Source organism: Peromyscus maniculatus, chromosome 10, assembly GCF_049852395.1.
Source record: "Peromyscus maniculatus bairdii isolate BWxNUB_F1_BW_parent chromosome 10, HU_Pman_BW_mat_3.1, whole genome shotgun sequence".
NCBI classification, from domain to species: Eukaryota; Metazoa; Chordata; class Mammalia; order Rodentia; family Cricetidae; genus Peromyscus; species Peromyscus maniculatus.
The window spans coordinates 52979597-53000841 of record NC_134861.1 but is presented as its reverse complement, the minus strand read 5'-3'; the positions used below and the strand labels follow the sequence as shown (position 1 = coordinate 53000841).

The 21245-nt window shown below is 35.8% G+C and overlaps 1 long non-coding RNA gene across 1 annotated transcript in view; it reads left to right on the top strand.

Moving 5' to 3' along the window:
• Window positions 1-2425: 2425 nt before the first annotated feature.
• Window positions 2426-21245, top strand: part of LOC143267520 (uncharacterized) — a 29103-nt gene continuing 10283 nt past the window's right edge. The window contains exon 1 of the long non-coding RNA XR_013042657.1: window positions 2426-2506. This is a non-coding gene — a long non-coding RNA (uncharacterized LOC143267520). The remainder of the gene's footprint in view (window positions 2507-21245) is intronic.

Below are 21245 nucleotides of genomic sequence, written 5' to 3'. Positions count from 1 at the left end.
AATTTATATTTTTTTTTAAAAAAGGAGAAAGATTTATGGGAGCTAAAGAGAAACTAGAGCGGTGGCGCACACCTTTAATCCCAGCAGAGACAGGCAGAGCTTTGTGAGTATAAGGACAGCCTGCACTACAGAGTTAGTTCCAGCAGGAAAAGGGAGTGTTACACGGAGAAACCCTGTCTCAGTACAACAATAACAACAACAACCCTCTCAAAACCCCAAATAATAATAATAAACAACAGAAACAAGAAAACTTACAATTTATAGCCAGTGTCTATAATAGTAGTCAGTAATTTACTGGCTTGCTCTCCATGGTTTTCTTAGCATGCTTTCTTATAGAACCCAGGACCACCAGCCCAAGTATGGCACCATCCATTATAGGCTGGTCCCTCCCCCATTGATCACTAATAGAAAATGGTTTACAGTAGGATCTTACAGAGGCATGTTGTCAATTGAGGCTCCCTTCTCCCTGGTACCCGAGGAATACTAGCTTTTGACTAATTGCCAGAAATCCTTCTATCGTCAAGCTTGAGCTCATTCCTAGACATATGGATTTCTAAGACCCAACAGAACATTTTTAAAACAACTGGATGATGGCTCAAATGTGATCCTTTTAAGAGCCTGGTCACAATTGGCATCTCATTACCCTTCTTCTCCTTTCCAGTGTATAGGGATATTTCCTTTGTTGTTTTAAAGAAATGTTTTACAAGATCTCATCACTACTATCATCATCTGTAATTTGTATTTTATTGTACTTTATTTTGAACATCACAGCTCTATTGTAAATTATTAAGTTAATTTATCAGTCACATAGTTAGGGGTTGATGTTACTAAAGATTTTAGTTTTGTGATCAAGTATATATGATGGAATTAACACACCTTTATATGTGCATCTATTCAAATAAAAACATTTTCAAAATTTGTGTGAGTCACATGTATCTGATAAATCAGTATAGATACTATATTTATCTTCACCCTGTATGTCTCTGTTCTAATGACAGAAATAACTGGATGAGCTTTTTATTACCTATTTTGTAAGAACTGTATCTAATATAGAATTGCAATTGTCATTCAGAACTGGGTCCATAATCAAATTTTTAGGATCAGTTTATATTTTTATAATAAGCATAATAAATAAATTATTGTAATAAATATGGCATTTGAACACATATGAAATTATTTATTGATTTCCATCAAATTCTTTTAAAATTGATTTTTAAAGGTATAACTTCCCAATTAAGAATTTTGCTTCTGAGCTTTTCTTATTGTCATTTGATATTTACTCAAAACTTCTAACATTTTTGTAAAGACAAAATCAATTATATATACAGTTACTGTACTTAAATGCTTGTAAACTATAAAGAAAAAAGTAGAGTACTATAATGGTAAAACTTAGTAATTTTTTTTTTCTCTACAGGGATCCTTAAATTTCATATTCAATGTCTGGAAATGAATTCTGTTGAATTTATGTTGTATATTTACAGTTTTGTTGAAGCTGTTTATGGGTAGCCTAGGACCCAATAAACTGCTTTTCTTCAAGGAGAGTACCAACTATTTAAAATGATTTAGATGTTTGTTTAATAGAACAAGAGATGAAGTTCAGAGACTGTAAGCCTACATGTTTGTGTGTGTGTGTTTAGAACATTTTCCATCGCCCAACAATTGCATGTCACCTGCTCTCAATCCCTGTGTATTTGGATATTAAGGTCCTGTATTCTAAATTCCCTCGGAGGAATGGATAACAAAGTTGGAAAAGGGCTTATTTTATTTTATGTAAGATTTCAGTGTTTCCATGTGTTGTGTTTCTCATTCTCAAAATGCAATTGAATTCCATGAAAGATGAGGCATATTTCCACTACTCAAAAAAAAAAAAAATCACTAATGAGGTAGGCTCTTCAGGAATGGTATTTATTGAAAAACCTGTTTCCTGCAGAGCATCTGAAGTACACACCACTTGTTAGAAAAGTGCATCTGCCCTTTGGTGCTTCAGTACACAAAGGCGTTCCTCAAATTTCAGAAATGAGCAGGCCCACAGGGATACAATAGGACACACTCCAGGCTGCTCAGTGGAAGATGATGGCACTGCATTATATCCAGCAAATACTAATACTCTACAGTTCTCAACCTGAAAATTTCCATTCTTGGCATTTATTTTAAATAAACTGCTGCAGTTGAATACATAACCCATGGCCTTCCTATTTCTGGGATATGTTGTTCAGCTAAATGATGCCTTTACCCCATTTCCAAAGACAATTCTCAGAAGAATCATAGGCATTAAATATAAAATGTATAATACTTAAGTGTGTGGAATGATTCAGTGAGCTGCCAGTTAATTTCCTTTCAGATAGGTGGTTGTTTGCTCGTATAGCATCCTACTTGAATGCTAGGCCAAGTTCCCATGCCAACTGTTTTATTTTGTCTCTCTTTTAGAAAATTGTTGAGTTGGGCTGGCAGAAGAAAGCAAACACTGGGTCAATAACTGTGCAAGTGTTTACTTGGAACATTGAAGGTCTGTGTTTCCAGCTGTATTTCAGTCACTGGCCTCCTTCTTTTCTGAGTGGTGTCAACCTTGTATACTTCTCTTTGATTTCTGACTCTTTATTTTTAAGGTCATTGTGCTTCTGGAAAGCCATAAGTCATTATTTTAATTAATCTCTAGCAAATTTCATTTCCAAGCAGAGTGCTTCATTTTTCATCCAATTCTGTTCCTGGTTGTATGTGTGTACCCTTGTTATCTGAGTTAGACAAAAATGGAGCCCATACCTAGCATCAATAAAGGAATTAAGAACCTATACTATACAGGTCATAGGCCAGTGGAGAGAACTCAATACTTTCATTATGCTTAATGGACACAGTTTTATAATGACTCCTAATGATTTGCAGTTGTACCAGTAGGCAGAGCATATCTCAAATCTCACAGAAGAGTCTCCTTACACTATGTGACTGCAAACTGAGAATCCTCAAACTGGTCAGTGTTCAGAGGATAAAAGAACTTGGAGACTATAGAGTGTGCAACTCTAAATCACATTTCTACTCCATGTCTAAAGGATTTTCTCAAAGAGGGGTTGGAAAGTTTCTAAGATCCAGAAGTGGTCCACAACATCAAAGATAAATTGTTTTCCAGAAACTAGCAGTTGCACGTTTAAAATTATAACAATAATGACACCATGCAAAAGACCTGTATAACTTCCAGCCAAACTACTCTCAGGATGGAGACAAGAATAGGGCATGAGGACAAAATCCCACTAGGAGTTAAGGAGCCATAGGCATTTAATAGCTTCAGGTTTCTTTAATCATGTTATCCCTGGTACATCAATCAGGCAGACATCAAACCCAAGACTAGCTGGGCAACATAAATGTACTTGATAGAGGAAAAGGAGAGGGGGGGGGGAGGGAGGGAGGAAGGGAGGGAAGGAGGGAGGGAGGGAGGGAGGGAGAGAGGGAGAGAGGGAGAGAGGGAGGAAGGAGAGATTAAAATTGGATGGGAAGGAGTGGTGATTATGGGAGGAATTGGTGGAGGTGAGTCAATTTCTTGAAAACATATCGAGTTAAATTGCCAAGAATTAATAACATATTGTTAAAATAATAGAGGTAGAAAAGGGAGACAAATGGTAGAGGAGGTAAAGATATCATTTTCTGTAGCATTCCCTGAGTCACAATACACTAGATTTATTATTTATTCATTAAATAAACCTCACTTTATCTACTAAAAATAAGAAATATTATTACTTTGCTATGTGTTTTAAAACACAGGTATGTTTTAAAATTATTACATGCCTGAGTATATTTCATATAGGGATGTGTTGAAGGTAGGCCAAACATCAGTTAGCTCTACAGTATTTGTAACATTTCCCCACCCGACTTAGTTAGGGTCACTATTGTTGTGATGAAACACCATAACCAAAGCAACTTGGTGAGGAATTTGTATTTGTATTTGGCTTACACTTGCACATCACTGTTCATCACTGGGTGAAGTCAGGGCCATAGAGGAGTGCTACTTACTGACCTGGCCTCCAATTTGCTTTCTCATAGAACCCAGGTTCACCAGCTCAGCGATGGGTTTATCCACAAACGACTGGGCCCTACTCTTTCAATCACTAATTAAGAAACTGCCCTATAGGTTTGCCTACAACCTGACCTTCTTGGAGGGATTTTCTTAATTGATGGTCCCTTCTCTCAAATGACTCCAGTTGTGGTAAGGTGACATAAAACTAGCCACTACACCATCACTATTTACTCCTTAACTTACTATATATGTTTAGTCATATACTTCTTTTTCCAATACCAAGATGAGCCTTGACTCCTCAGTTTCAACTTTTTAAATGTACTGCACCATAAGTTATAAGTTTAGCAGTAGAATTAAAGATATGATCTTGCCTGTGACCTAGCACTGCCCTGCTACCATTAGGGAAACAATATCTTCTTCCAGACCTAGTTATTTTAATAATTTGTTTGTTTGTTTCATAATAGAGCATTTCAAGATTTTTTGGCAGACTTTAAAATACACTAAATATTTTAAAATATCACACTTTGCTGCATATTATATTAAGAATCCTGAAAAAAAGCATTATTTCTTTCTTAGCCCATATCATGTATTTGATACTAAATGTACACAACTTTTCCACCATGAACATGTGCATGCAAGCCTGTGTTTACATGTGCAAAACAATTTGACCAAGAAGTATGGATTATAATACAATCAAGCCCGAATTTGTTGCGTCATCAAGATGCAAATTCTAGCCAGGCAGTGGTGGCGCACCCCTTTAATCCCAGCACTCGAGAGGCAGAGGCAGGCGGATCTCTGTGAGTTCGAGGCCAGCCTGGACTACCAAGTGAGTCCCAGGAAAGGTGCAAAGCTACACAGAGAAACCCTGTCTTGAAAAACCAAAAAAAAAAAAAAAGATGCAAATTCTAATACTTATATATATTTCAAAAAAATAGTTTTGAATCCAAATTTTGTGATACTCTGATTCATCCTTCATATGCTTTAGGTTATTTTCGTGTAGTAAATTATCGAAGTTAGAATATCCTTATGCATCTCTTATTCTCACTTCTAATAACATTTCCATATCATTTCATTATCTATTTTTCTCTTTGTTCACAGAGCCTAACTCCAAATATTCTTATTAATCAGTCAAATATTCTATGAATTCACAAGCTTCCACTAATCATCACACCACTTCTGATTTTCTTTTAGCTACAGTTAAAGGATTCTTAAATGTTCACATGAAATTTAAAACTAAGTTGAGAAAAGAATATATTCTGGTATATACTTCACATATCAATCTCTGTTGCTTGGATCCACATTCATATTTTATCCCATCACATCCATTCTCAGGTTTATATATTTTAATATTCATGAATCCAATATAAGAAGCATATCAATGATCAAAAGAAAAATTAAAGATCACATACACTTTTAGCATCTCTCTTTGAAGACGTGAGCACAATTTTTTAATCAATGTTTTCAGTCTACACATAGGACTAAAAATCCCACATTTCCTTTTTTGTCTAGTCTCTTTTTATTTACTTCCTAAATGATCACTGTCATGTGATCTCTCTTCTATGAAAATTTGTAGGCTTTTACTCCAAAGTATCACAGCCATTTCTTTTTTTAAATCATACTTTGAAGTTCTAGGATTCTTATATAAACAAGATACTTTCTCTGACTTTTCACTGACCTCCCATTTCCTCTCTAGGCTAACATGTTACTGGCTTTTTTATTCACAGGTAATTCAGTTAAGTAAAAGGCCATTTTTTTCCATCACAAAAAGAAATTAGCATGCAGTGACTTATTGGAATGAAACTCACTTCTCTGAACTCAGTAGAGTATTATCTTAAATGGTTAATTAAAATGCTGTTATGGCCTTGATGATACGGATTAGTTACAAAAAATAAAATACATATATTTTCAAGGATACTTATTCTGTAGATGCATTAAATAAAAAAAATGGTAACAATTTCCTCCTGTCTTCTGTGCTAAATAAAGTATACATAATATATTTTTCTCTTACACTTCTGTGTATGTTATTACAACTTTCTTATTCATGTCAATCTTATCTCTATGTTTTGGTGTTGTTTATTCTATAGATCTAAATTTATTCTAGCATAACAGTTGGCTTGTGACACTGATTAAAACTATATAACAAAAGTGATAAACTCACATTGTGATGCTTTAAGATGTGTTGTTATGGTCAGAAAACAGTTATTGAATTGTATCTAGAAATAGACTACTGACTCAATCTAATTTAGTCAAAAGTGTATAACATTCTACTATTCAGAATTCAAGATAGGGATGCAATAGTGCCTTCCAAGTGAAGACAGAGAGCAGAAAAACACTACTTGAGAATACCAAATGCCATGAATTGAATTATTTTCTTTTCTCCCAGCCTGTTAAGCAAATGGCTCTTTGCCTGCAGCCTAACCTATGTTACAATAGAATGTGGTATGTCTTTTATGGAGTGTGCTAATCATACTTTCTAGAAAATTTAAAGGTACTCTGGAGCCCGGATTCCCACAAAGTACTCCCTTGAGGACACTATGGTAGGATAAAAGCATGAAAAATGAAAATTTCCCTTCATTCTTTTACATGAATGATTAATTTATTAAAGAGAAATATAGAAGTTAAAAAACATATGGGAAGTGATCTCACACTCTCAGAGTTCTTTGCTATCCCCACACAGACCTCTGGGAGATGCCCATGGTTACCATTGCATTGTGAATCTACGGGATACTGTCAGTTCATTCTAATGACTGCAGAGAACAGGAAGTTCTTTTTCTTGTTACACATAAGGAAGTTTTTGAATCTCATGTTCTATTTTTCCCATTAGACTTCTGCTCTTATCACTCCTTGAGACTTCAGAAATATGGGTGGTTTAATTGGAATGAGAAATTATCAGGCATACTTTAGAAAGGGGATCTAATAGAGGAAAAGAATGAAGCATGTTTGGAGGAAACTATATAAATCTGATCTTAGGAAAAAAGTTGCTAAAACAATGCAGAACACTTAATCAAGATACTAGTTAGATAATTGGGAAATGGGAGAGTGAAGGAAGGAAAGAGACATTGCCTTTCAATGCCAGTGAAAAGGCATTTAAATTTTCTTTCTAAAATGCATCTCTAAATTATATATGGTTTTGAATTTGTTTGGTATGTTGGGTGTCTCATTTCAGGTACACATTCATTTTCTCCCTAAATTTCTCCCCCAAACTTTTGCCCTCTGCTCTCCCCCCCATCTTCTGTCTCTGCTTTACTGATACTACAGCCCATGCTGGTCTGAAAGCTGCCCTTTCTCCTGGCTCAGTCTCAACTGATTATATTACAGGCGTGAACCAACCATGCCTGGTTTCATTTTCATTTTCTAATCGATTTTACATGGGCTGGGGAGATAGTTCAGTGGTGGAGGAATTCTAATCATACTCAAACGCGCAGGGTTTAACTTCTAGCATAACAAGTGCACACAAAGCAATAGATTTTAAGAAGTTAGCTTGCCAATGTGTCTAAGTGCCCAACAAAAGCTAAGATTTTTAAAAAAGAAATCATATTAAGGAGTTTCTACTGGAACTGAAACTTGTGAAGATAAAGAAACTAATTTGTCTATGTTAGAGGAGTTTCAAGAGATTCACACTATAAGGTCAAGTATATCAGACAAATCAAAACATAACATGGAAGAAAACATAATATTCATCCTGATAATCATCCTAGTGTAACTTACTGTTTTTTTCCTGTTATTTCACAATCATTAACTTTTAAACATTAAAAAAAAACATAGAAAGGTGGGCTTAAATAATGAAATATCTCATCTTTTATTGCTATCTGTTCATTATTTGTATACTCAATTTCTGTCACTGACCACCTACTGCGTGGCAGGTACTTTCATACACATAGGAAAAACAGAAAAACAGCAAAGTTACTGCTTAATGGAAATCATAATTCAAAGGAAATGTAATTTAATTAATTACTATTAATTAAAAAGTAAAGGTACATGAAATAAAACACATTTTTGGGTCTTACTGGATGAATTTCATAATTTGAAAATATGCACTTAAAGTATATCAGTTATGTCTCACTTCCCCGACACCTCATTTTTTCAGGTACATGAAGGGGGGGGTTGATTCCCTATTGAACACTAAAGGTGAAGCAGAGGTTTCTATCCAGTCATTTGGCTTAAAATTCCAAGTATCTTCCAGTTACTCCATATTTATACTAAAAAAAAGCTGTGCTATTATCATTTTCAAAATCCATTTAAGCAGTAAATTGCTGTCATTCAATTATTAGAACCCTGGACCCATGTGTAGACATGAGTCAAATATTTTCCATGACTTTATTTTGTATTTCTTATTCCATTGGCAAATTTTACTGGCAAACATATCTGCCCCATTGTTTGAAGCTGAATTATTGTTTGTGACGCTTATTTTTGTATCATGACAACTCTCCAAAATTCAGTCATTCTTCACTTAGTGTGTAGTGATTAAATTTGGGCTGAACAATAAGTTCTTTCCTTCTGCTAAGGCCAGGAGTCACATTTATCTTCAGATCTTTGTGATCTAGGAGAAAGTGGCAACTAAAACATCTACTTAATCCATATTTGTTTTGTGACCTCCCTGGAACTGTTCCAGAAATGACTCCTCAGCTTTGTGAACACATCTGAACATAAGGTAAATGACTGTACAATATTACATTCACTTTATTATGAAGTAGCACATGGACTTTCAAGAAGGTCCATAGAAAGATAATGAACTTGGAGTAGTCTTTCTGGTTGTCATCCTGAATTAGCCTAAGAGGAGAAAGACTGAGAATTTCAAACTTTTTTACCTCCCAGTGACTGGTTAATAATGCCCCCTGTGTCCCTTTCTCTAAGAAGGAGAAAAAAATAATAATAGGCTATTTCATCTACTACCTTATAAAGCATTACAGGCACCATTTTTTTTTTTTTTTTTTGGTTTTTCGTGATAGGGGTTCTCTGTGTAGCTTTGCGCCTTTCCTGGAACTCACTTGGTAGTCCAGGCTGGCCTCGAACTCACAGAGATCCGCCTGGCTCTGTCTCCCGAGTGCTGGAGTGCTGGGATTAAAGGCGTGCGCCACCACCGCTCGGCTTACAGGCACCATTTTGTGTCAAATTATGAGGACCAATACATCGAAAAAGTTCATTAATTATTTCTTGAAAATAGGTTTTAGGTTACTTTTCAAATTGGTATCTTCACATGACTAGACATTAGACTAAGCCCACAGTTCCATAAACAGTGAGACTTATATCTTCAGACAGTTTGGTTAACTATCCTTGTTACAGGATTCCCTTTAAGTTGCATTTTAAAAATATTACTAAAAGTTCAAGAGTCAGGGTAATAACCAATATTGGTTTGGGAGCTCTCTGGTTCGTTTCTGAATATGTGTTGCTGGGAAATAATCCCAATCTAGCTCTGAGCTCTTTATTTGGCAAATTATTGCTTCTAAGATGAGTAAAATTCCATGTGTAGGCTCACTACAATTAAACATTTTAAACTCTCTCTCTCTCTCTCACACACACATACACAGAGAAAGAGAGAGAGAGAGAGAGAGAGAGAGAGAGAGAGAGAGAGAGAGAGAGAGAGAGAGAGAGATTTATGCCTTTCACTAACATCTTTAGGGTCAGTTATCCTTCCCTCACCCCCTCCTCTGTCTTACCTTCCCATCCACCTCACCACACCTCCCTCCACCTTATCCATCCTTTCCCCTTCAAATATGAGTATTTGGCTCTTTCCCTTCTTGTAAGATGTTTCTTTCCCCTCTCCACCAATGGAATGGTTCAGTTCTAGATCCCTGGATTTACAGCTACTCCAAATACTCGACACTATGAGTACAAAACACATTGATTATATTACATGGGAAAATTAAGTTGGTTGTGATGAGGAAGTGATTTCTCCCCTAGCTAGCTTTCACAGTATTAGGAAATACTATCAGCCTGATGGTGGGACAATGAGTGACAGTCTTGCTTGGCTGTGAAACTTGTGAACTTCAATAATGACCAATATGGCATGATGTGCCCTTGGTGACAGAGGGGGGACAACTCTTATGAGGGTCAGCAACTGCTTTGTGGTAATATTTAACATCCATGTCACAAGATAAAACATATGCCTGATGTAACCTATTTGCTGGAGAACCTATTGGCCTCAGGAGGCAAACTACTATTATTTTGCTAAATGAATACAGTATCAAATTTCCCTCTAAATTTGCATCTCACTACATGTAGATAGCGCAACTTTTTGATCTCAGAGAAGTTTCTCTGTGCAGAGGATGGTAGTTAACAGAGAAACACAACTGGTAAAGTGTAGAGTATGTGACGATGGAAATGTGACGTCTATATCACACCTATCTCCCATATACAGGGACCATTGCAAAATCAGGGGTAGAAAGATGTAAGAGCTGATTATCAAGGAGGACTTGAGGCAAACAGTATCTTCGGGACACAATAGGGCACTGAATAGACAAACTCACAGCCTATGCTTTCAATAATATGCAGAAGAAAAAAGGATGTCCTAAGTAAGTTACTGACACACAGGAAAACATGGAAACCAATTTATCTTTCTTTACTGACCTTTGGGGCTATCCCTTACTCATTTAATGTTTCAGAATCAGACTACTTCTTAAGGGCCTTTTACGAGCATTAGTTGTACTTAGAAGTGACCCATATTTTACAAAGCAATGTTAGAAGCTCTAACATTGAAGATAAGATTTAACTGACAAATCTTTTGTAGTTGCCTGGTTTAAGAGTGATTATTTCTGTAAAGAAGTCATGTTAAACACACTAGCCATATTTTATCAAAAGGTGAAATAGCACAGAATATAATAGATAGTATTGATTTTCTATTTTTATTTGCAATTTTACATTTCCATGCAAAGTGAAACACTTTGTAGATGATGCAAAACAAGTTGAACTCTGCTATAGAAATAGGAGACAGGAGATTGGATGCATACACTATTATAATCTGTGACTCTTCAACCACTTTGGGGCCAAAAACCAGTGGGGATCAGAGACAAACAAAACTCAAGTGTTATTTGAGCTCCTCGGAACTCTAATTAGCTCATCAGGTGGCTCAGTTTTTACATCCTACTGTATTACACAAGAATAAGAAACCAAAGGTGATGAGTGTCAAGGTGATTACAGTGGGCACTGCTGAAGCTGTGAAGCACCAGTCAAAGAAAAAGGTGGCTATTCTTCACAGAAGCCGTAATAATATATGCAGAAGTCACTACTGACAATTTCCTCCTTGCTATCATTGCACAAATAACAAAGATAAGCTGAGGGACTTACTTGGAATGCTAGTGGAGTTTGTTGCCTGACATATCTGACAACCAATTATAGAGCTTGAGTTGTTGATCCTGAATTGTAAACTTGGTTATTGTTTGATAAAAATATCTTCCCATGTCCAGTATTATAAAGAAGAACATGCTAATCTCGTCTCTACCATTCACACACACACACACACACACACACACACACACACACACACACACACACACACACAGAGTAACAGATTTTGGTATTGACTTCATCATCAAAATAGTTCTTTATTCCCTTGCTCACCTTTTGTAAACATGCGATATCCTAGACTAATAGAGACATTTAATAAATAGCATTACTGAATATAAGTCCCATTTGACCTGCTACTTCCATGACTGTTCACAAAGAAGCCAAGAAGATGAGCTAAAGATGAACATGTTTGTCTTGCATTTGAATGCTATATGAAAAAAAAATAGAAAAAAAGAGATGAGTTATAATACTGTTTTTAAAAAGCTGTGATAGAGATAGAAGAACAAAGAATGTAATTATCTATTTAGCACCTATCCAATAAGCTTGAGTGAACTTTACCAATCTCCAAACCAATTTTTATTGTGTCATCAAAATCATACAAATTGCCTCTGATAATGTACAAATATCAATATAAGCACATTTTCTTTATAGCTTTACTAGTGCCTTTAATTGTCCTTTCTGGATTTATTTAATTGTCCTGGATAACTTTTTTGAAATTAAGAATCTGAAATTAATAGGGTTTTTTGGTCTATAGTGAAGTAATGCTCCTTTATAACATTTAGTGAACTTGTGGAAACCTTTTACAAATAGACACTGACATGTAGGCAATATTAAAAATATGTCTTTATTATAAAAAATATTGTTTTGTTAAAATTAATAGAACTACTTGGAACTAACACTATTCAGAATGATGTTAACAGCATTGAGTAGATATACCAAAACTTGTATGCACCTCTTTTGCTACATTATCAGAATAATTGATCTCTGATCCATCTCTTATACTTATCTCCTATCACCTGAGAAATATTACAGATGATTTTCCTGATCCAAAGTTTACTCTAACTGAATAACTTGATGGGAATTTATTCAACAAAATTATATCTATTAATGACTATTATGTCGATTAATAACACTATTCTACTCTAATATTCTTTTAAGATATGAGTAATACAAGTTTGTGGGGTTTTAATGACTTTTCCTATTCAAAGACTATTACTTATATGATTCAGAGATGGAGATGATTTGGTGAAATTATAGTGGAGATACATTTGGATGGTGTTTCTCTGATCCATAGTGGTTCTGTTAAGTAAGAATCAGATGAAGACTACAGTGACATAATACAAAATATTCCAAAATAAGAAAACTATTTGCCTGTGAAATCTACTTGGTAGTCTACTAAATAGCTTATTAGTTATTTTTTCTGTTGCTGTGATAATAACATACTCTGAAAAAGTAGTTTAAGGAAGGGTTTATTTTGATCACAGTTTGAGAGTGGAGTCCAACATGCCATGGAAAGTCACAACAGTATGATTTTGAGGCTTTGCTCACATTGTTTCTATAATAAGGAATTATAAGTAGATGAACATTAGTGCTCATATGCATTTTTCTTTTTTATTCTGTCCAGGATTACAGTTTAGGCAGTGATGCTATGTACATTGAAAATGAGTCATTCTATTTCAACATAGTTAACAGGATCCCTGACAGACTTTCCCATAGGCTAAGACAATAAAAATAACTTCTCAAAGGTCCACCAAGGGGCTTGACTTTTAGGGGATTCTAGATTCTATCATGTTGACAATCAACACCAATAAACATGAATAAGGATCAACTTCATTTTCTACCAAGAGATGGTGCATTAAAAAATATGTAGCACAGGAATAGCTCAGAAGACATGCATATGGTCACCTAAAGAGATGGTCACTCCACCTGGCTAAAGTGTGTCTTGATTTACTAATATGAAGCCATATATCTGGGGTTTGAATAAAATCAATGCACTGTGGTTTCAAGATGAAAAACAAACAAACAAAAAAAACGATCCTTACTTGATACTAGGCAAGCTCATTACACTTGTTTCTTGAAGGAACAAGTGAAAGAAGTATATACAGACAAGGAGTGAAATGTGGTATTCAGTAACATGGGGTTCAAAGTCATAGTTATTCTACAACATTAACTTAACAGACAAATAAAAATATAATGCTATCATAGTTGTTAATAAAAATTTCATAGATACTAATTCATTTCATAAGAAACACAGGATTGAAGAGGAATTCAGAGACTAATTATAATAGCCATGGGCCCCAGAACTCAAGCAAGACAATTTAGGGTCTCTAATTTTCTACTTGTCAATGCTGCCTCTGTATTGAATAGATTGTTATACAATTCTCTAGCTTTTGATTTGTTCATGGGTAAATTGAGAAGAAAACACCATATTATAATACATATTTTTATTGCTGTGACAAAAGTTACTGACAAGAGCAACATATAGAAAGACGAGCTTAAGAGAAATATAGCCTAACACTGTGGTAAGATGGGGCTGCAATAATGTGAAGAGGCCAGTCACAGAGTGGCTTCAGTAAGGAAGAGGGGAAATTAGATAGAAGGCCAAACAATAAAGTTGCAAGACTTAATTACTATGACTTCAATCATCTTTAGAGGCTGCATCTTTTGATGATCCCACAGCCTTTCCACACAGAAACAGCAGCTGCACACCAAGAGCTTGAATACAGAAGCCATATGGAGGACAATGCTCTTACACAATGTATGCTAGCTATTCCCCTTTTCTTGAAGTAGAGCATAGAAAGCTACTGCATAAAGTCTATGCATTCTCAATATCAATCAATTATAATGATAAGTGTTTAATAATCATGCCATATCAAATATGTCATTGTGGATTATATTTATTAGTTATAATAATCTTATGAATTTCAGAGCCAGTAATAATCATGTCTTACAAAAAACAAATATACCTTATTTATTAATTCTATTTATAATACAGTTTTAATATAGAACAGAAATATTTCTAATATGCCAACATTCATGAAGAATAAGTTCATGTGTCAAGATTAGCTTTACAAGCATGTAATTAATTTGTTACCACAAAAATTAAATTCCTAACTTTCTTAGGCAACTTGATGTTAGTGATATAAACTAAATAATAAATGGCACCATTCCTATAAAAAATGCAGTACTTTCATTTCATTCTGACATGTTTAGAGTACAAGATTATGATAAAGAACAAACAGAACAATGGAGACAGTATATAGTGTATATTATATATGTTATGTATTCATTATATATATTATATAACAATATATACTATGTCACATCAGATGAAGTCTTTTGACTTTTATGTGCTGATAGATATTACAAATCACAAAAACAATAGATATGCTGCTTCCCCTTTGCACTGTCCATTTTGTAAAACAGCTTATGTCTGATTAGGAGATTAAAATAGAAGAAAGTTTTCTCATAGTTCCTTAGACTCAGAAATTCAAGGCCTTTCTTGCTGTGTTCCAGAAGGGCAAAAAGCTAAGCTGTGTGTGTGTGTGTGTGTGTGTGTGTGTGTGTGTGTGTGTGTGTGTGTAAGAAATAGTGGAAAGAGAGAGACATCAAGAGAAATAAAGAGACAGACAGAGGAGACAGAGAGGAAGAGGCAGAAGCAGAGGGAAGAAACTCCAGATTCCCTTTTAAAGAAAGCTGCTCTCCAGGGAGAATAACAATAATCTATGTTATTTGTGACAGCAGTGCCTCTGACAGTCCCACTTCTCCACACTTGGTGAATTGCAGCTTTATATCTGCACCCAAGAACTCTGAGGGACAAATGAAAATCATGTATTTTTATGTTAAAATCTAATACAACTGATCATGAATACCCAGTTTCCCCCCAGAAGTGAACTGCATGTGTCTCTATTTGTTTAGGACATTATGTAGTTCATGCAAGAGCACCCAGGGGCTCCTGAGCTGGTACTAACCTGATTGCTTTCTTCCTGCAGACTGCTTGTGAGCATACCCGAAAGTGGCATTCAGGGTTCCAAATGAAAGTAGCAACCAACCGTCCTAACCAGCTACAAACAATTAATAACATTGAGCATGGCACCAAATAACCCTACGGGTGCAATGGTGCCATGCATACTTTGGTTGTAACCAATATTTCTCAAATTGGACTTAAGACCCACTCAACAAGAAGGAAATAATACCTGATACTGAAAACGTGGATAACTACCCAAGGCTGGTGAACTCAGGAATCTTAGAGGAGAACATGCAATCACCACTTTACTAAACCAACACAACCCCTACTATATGTTAAATATTTGCCCTTAGAGATAAGTGGAGTCATCACCCGTCATCAGGGAGACTTCTTTTTGCAATAGAAGGAGACCATTACAGAAAACTATAACCAATCAAAATGGAGAATTGAAGACCCCAGTCCAGATGACTACAGTTACAAATAATCCCGGAATTAAGGTCAAGAGAACAATGCAGAACAGTGGTAGAATGGCTGTAAGAACCAGAAGCAGGGGGTTGCCTGTGATAGTGTGTCTCATAAAATTGTCAGAAGGTACATGCAGAAAGTCTCACTGACATGACTGCCTAAACATGAGCTGAATCCCAAACAATAGACATGCCAAGGAGAATGAGAAAAAGACCAGAAGGTCTCAATCCTAAGAACTACAGACAGCTAGCTCATGGTGAGAGCAGGAGAAATCATCTTCTACAGGGAAAAGCATACAAATTAGTTATCCAATACCAAATGTTCACTCTTGAAAACATGTGCATACAAATAACACTATACAGACTGAGAAGATTATATTTAGGAATACATGTTTATACACACATACTTATGTGCATGTTACAACAATTAATGAAAAAAGAGACCACTAATTTAAAGAGAGTATGGAAATGTATTTGTAAGAGTATGGTGGGAGGATAGGAAAAGGGAGAAGAATCATATTATAATCTAAAAAATATAGGACATAATTTTTAAAAAGCAATTACTTACAGAGGGTGATTCATCTTCTACCTTAGTCCTTTTTCTTCATTATTTGTATCCATATTTATCAATCTGGTACTTTCACTGATTTTCAGTACCTCTTAAATTACTCAATAATATTAAATATCTAACAGGTTATAATTAAGCAAATTACCACAACTAGGCAAAGTACACATTATATATCCAGAGAAACCTTATACATTTGAGAGAGAAAAAGTGGCCCTTGTCTCTTGTCTTTCTTTATCTGGGTTATTCCAATCGCAAAGACTATTTCAAGAAGAGAGAAACTATATCCTTAACAGGCTTTCCCTGGTACACACACACACACACACACACACACACACACACACACACACACACACACAAAATCCAAAAACACAAACAAACAAACAAAAACACTCCAGTTAGGTCAAGGACTTCAATCTAAGATTTGATACCCTGACACATTTAGAGGAAAAAGCAGGGAATATGTTTCAACATATAGGCACAGGGAAAAAATTCTCAATGGAAACTTAGGAACCTAGCAGAAAAAATGTTAAGAAAAGGTGATGGATTTGAGCAGGAATGGGGGATGAAACAGGAGAAGTTGGAAGGCAGAAAAGGAAATATGAAAATGATATAAATACATCACTCACTGTGATCATTTTTCTTTCCTATCTGCCTCCAAAGTTCATTTTAAAGAACTTCAGCTAATTAATTACTGCTCTGTGATCAAAAGCATACCTGCTTCTCAATGCCTCAAATTTATGTCTCACTCATGTTGTTAATGGAACCATTAAATGCTCATTCTTAGCTTCATCTTCTATTTTTCCTACACAAGCTGTGCTTCAGTGCAATTAAACTCCATATTCCTCTAAGCTTCATTTTCTACTATTTCTATACAAGCTGTGCTTCAGTCCTATTAATCTTCAAAGTTCTCTCTATATATACCACATAGCTTCCAAACACCCTGCCAATTCAACAGAACAATTACCCCTGGTATACTCTATCAGTTGTCTGGTCATCTTACATATATTTTAAGGATGAAACAGAAAGCTTGCTTTTTACACATTTTCAGTATTATATTGTACTATTGTCTTTGCTCATGTTATCTTATTGTTTTTAGATTTTTGTTTATTTTGGTATCCTTCTTAAATTTCAATTATACTTGATTATGTTGCTCTATACTGATGTTCACTGCTGCATTCTACTGAAAAAAAAAAGCCTATCAAAGGCATTCTTCATCCTCTTACTCTGCGTTTAGTTTCTAACATTTCCTTTCATTCATTTTTTTTAGAATTTCTTTCTGCCTATATTACCATATGTTTTACATATTATCTGCATGTACATTATAAACTTCAATATATTAATCATAGCTATTTTAAGTTCTCTGTCTGTAATCATAATCCTGCCATATTCCAGTCTGGTTTTCATGATTGCTATTTTCCTATAGTCTGTGTTGGTCTACCTTTTGTCATAATTTGTCTTTTTTTTTTTTTTGGATAGGAATCTAGGTCAGATAAGTAGGACCTTAGAATGAAACTTTATGCTAGTGAAGAGAAATGGTACAACTTTAATATCTGTTGCTGTTGTAAGAACCAAAGAACTCCCAGTTTTCTGCTGTTCTTGGCTGCCTTTCATGAAGTTAGTTGACTTCCCTATGGACAGTTCTCCAGGAAGAACAATTTGTTCAATCTCACTTCCTGTTTTTGTAATGATACTCAATTATTAGTGCATTGGATTCCTGCTATTTTTATGGCCAGCTTTGAGGTGGCAAAGGTTTTCTTTTGGAACACTTGTCTTATTTTTTCTTTTCATTAAGAAATATTATTCATTCCACATGCCAACCACAGATCCCTCCCTCATCCCTCCTTCCACTCCCCTTCCAGCCTCCCCTCCCCCCAACCCACCTAAACCTTGTGCAAAGGAAGTTCCCAGGAGTCCATATGAAGGACCCTAACTTAGACTACTAGCAGTGGCAGAGAGGGTTCCTGAACTGGCCCCGGTGATCAAATTGGTAAATACCCTAACCGTCATCATAGAGCCTTCATCCAGTAACTGACAGAAATAGATGCAGAGATCCACAACCCAGCACCAGGCCAAGCTCTGGAAGTCCAGTGGAAGAGAGAGAAGAGGAATTCTATGAGAAAGGGGCATCAAGACCATGTTGGGGAAACTTACAGATATAACAGAAACCAAGCTAGTGGGAACTCATGAAATTTGGACGACAGCTGTGGAGCCTGCATGAGACTGGACTAGGCCCTCTGCTTGGGTGAGATGGTTGTGCAGCTTGGTCTGTTTGAGAGGCCCCTGACTGTGGTGATAGGATCTATCCTTGGTGCAAGAACTGACTTTTTGGAGTCCATTACCTATGGTGGGACACCTTACACATCCTTGATGTCGGGGAGAGCGGCTTGGACATGCCTCAGCAGAATACTTTTCTTCCCTTAGTTGGACAGGAAGTTTGGCGAACCTGAAGGGTTAGAATTCCCTATCAGCTGGATAGTGTTTCTATTTCTTTTGTGCTCTGGTAAAGTTATTTGCACTAGAGAATGGACATTTGTTCTTAAAAAGACTCTGAACCTATTTACATGCTTTCCCTTAATCTCTTAGGGTCATAAGAGAATCTGTACCTTGTTAACCTGTCAGAAGGTAAGGCTGGACGTTCTCAAGATTTTATAACTCTAAACATCAAAAAGACAGTACTGATGTCATCGTTTAAGTGTACACACTGCTCACTGCTTCAGCTCAGCGAAGAAAATCTATGTGGTAAATGATGTTGAATGGGCCAGTCCCTTTAAATTTAGGCTAATGGTTTTCTCTACAGCATTGGGTTTTTTTGTAGCTAAAGTTTTCCTGCCTTGCCCACAGTCAGTACAAATCTCTGTCACCCTCCAGTCCCACAGCTGCTCAGACCCAAACAAGTAAACACAGAGACTTATATTGCTTACAAACTGTATGGCCGTGGCAGGCTTCTTTCTAACTGTTCTTATAGCTTAAATTAATCCATTTCCACAAATCTATACCCTGCCAGGTAGCTCATGGCTTACTGGCATCTTTTCATGCTGCTTGTCAGGGTGGCGGCTGGCAGTGACTCCTTCTGCCTTCCTGTTCTTTTATTTCTCCTCTCTGTTAGTCCCACCTATACTTCCTACCTAGCCTTGGGCCAATCAGTGTTTTATTTATTGACCAATCAGAGCAACTTGACATACAGACCATCCCCTAGCACAGCCAAGTGCAGACCATCTCAGACACCTGAACTCAGACCCATGGTCCTAATCATCCACTATGAGGACCTGCTGGGTAAAGCCACAAGGAACCCAAGCACGGACTCCCACAGGACACACAGAATATCACACAGCAGTTTTTGATTAATTTTAGAGGGTATTTTCATTTTCACTTTTCCATGTTTCTCCCTCCTTCACTCCCTTCCTCTGTGATAGCTCCCTTCATTGTAGATTAAGATTACAAAGGTCAACCTATTCCTATGTTGGAGCGGGCACCAGAAGCCATGATTTCCTTTAGTGTCCCTTGTTGCCAAAAGAAGTGAAAAGCCTCCACTAGACTTCAGAACAAACATTGTGTCTTAACAGACTAAATCTTACTTTACAAATGTTTATAAACTAAAGAGCTGTTAATGGTCAGAAGAGGGACCATGAAGTTACAAGCAGAGGGATTTTTTTTCCAGTTTGGTTTTGAATGGGAGGAAGCCATGATTGTGAATATTTAGTGGAGACACCAAGGTAGAAAAGAGAGTGTGAAGGCTTTACAGAAAAAAAAATGTCTTTCAACAAACTTTGGGTATTCCTGGAATGGGAAGCTGGAAGTAGGGTAGAAAAGATATTTTATGATTAGTTCCTGCACATACCTGACTTCCTAACTGGTTGTGCTTCTTCAACTGGTCTTCTAAAGTACAGGTTATGGTTTGGCTTTCTGGAGAGTTTTCTGTGGAGAATGAACAGTGAGCATATAGAGCAAACCATTTCTTTATTTATATTGTGGTCATTGTCCATTTTCATATTTGGTCACCCAGTAATAACACCCATCTCCTTAAGGGCATGGTATGATTGGTCCATAGCTAAGTCAAGTTCATAAACTTCCATCATAGATTTATAGAAAGCACAAATTAATTAAACGTGAATTCAACCTTACTGCCATAATGATTTTAGGAGTTCTTAAATTAAAATGAATGTGCCAATTTCTTTTAGATTAAGAAGGTAGGGATCATAAAATTTGATGTCTTGCATTAAGTTTGTGGATTTTAAGTGTCCAAATACTTATTCGAATTTTTGGTTTACATTGAACTTAGCTTTCATTTTTATGTGATCTGTAATCCACACTAGTATATATTTTGTGGCATCATCCATATTTACATTCATTCACTTTATTGGATGATCTCAATGATACCTGTATTTATTATTTATGCAGAAATCAAAACTCCTTTTTCTTACGCTGTACCTATTGTGTACATTTTAATTATAAAAACTGATTACTCATACTACATTTTTAAACACATAAAAGGCAACGTTATACACTGTTCTTTACTTCAACAACATTGTAAAATTATTTGGGAGGTTTATTAAGTAGACTCAGTGAGGTTTTTTATGTAAATAATTTATTTTTTAATGAAGAACCTTAGGTTTTTTTGTTCCTCTCCTTTCTTTCCATCTCAAATTCCTCCTATAATTACATATTTCCTTATAGATTCCCCGATTAATTACTTAATGATTGAAAATGATGTTAAAGGCAATCATAACGACAAGGACATAAACTATGTCAGCTTTACTCTTAGCTCTTTTATGCTCTAGACACTGTATAGGGCCATAGTTTATTATAATAAGGATGATATAAGGTGTGAGGCACATGTCTATAGTATAACAAATATTAGTACCCTGTAAATACTTCACTTTTATTAAATGAGTTTTTCAGAGATGCTATGTGAGACAGGCTCCTAACACTGATACTGAATATAGAAATATATATTCTAGT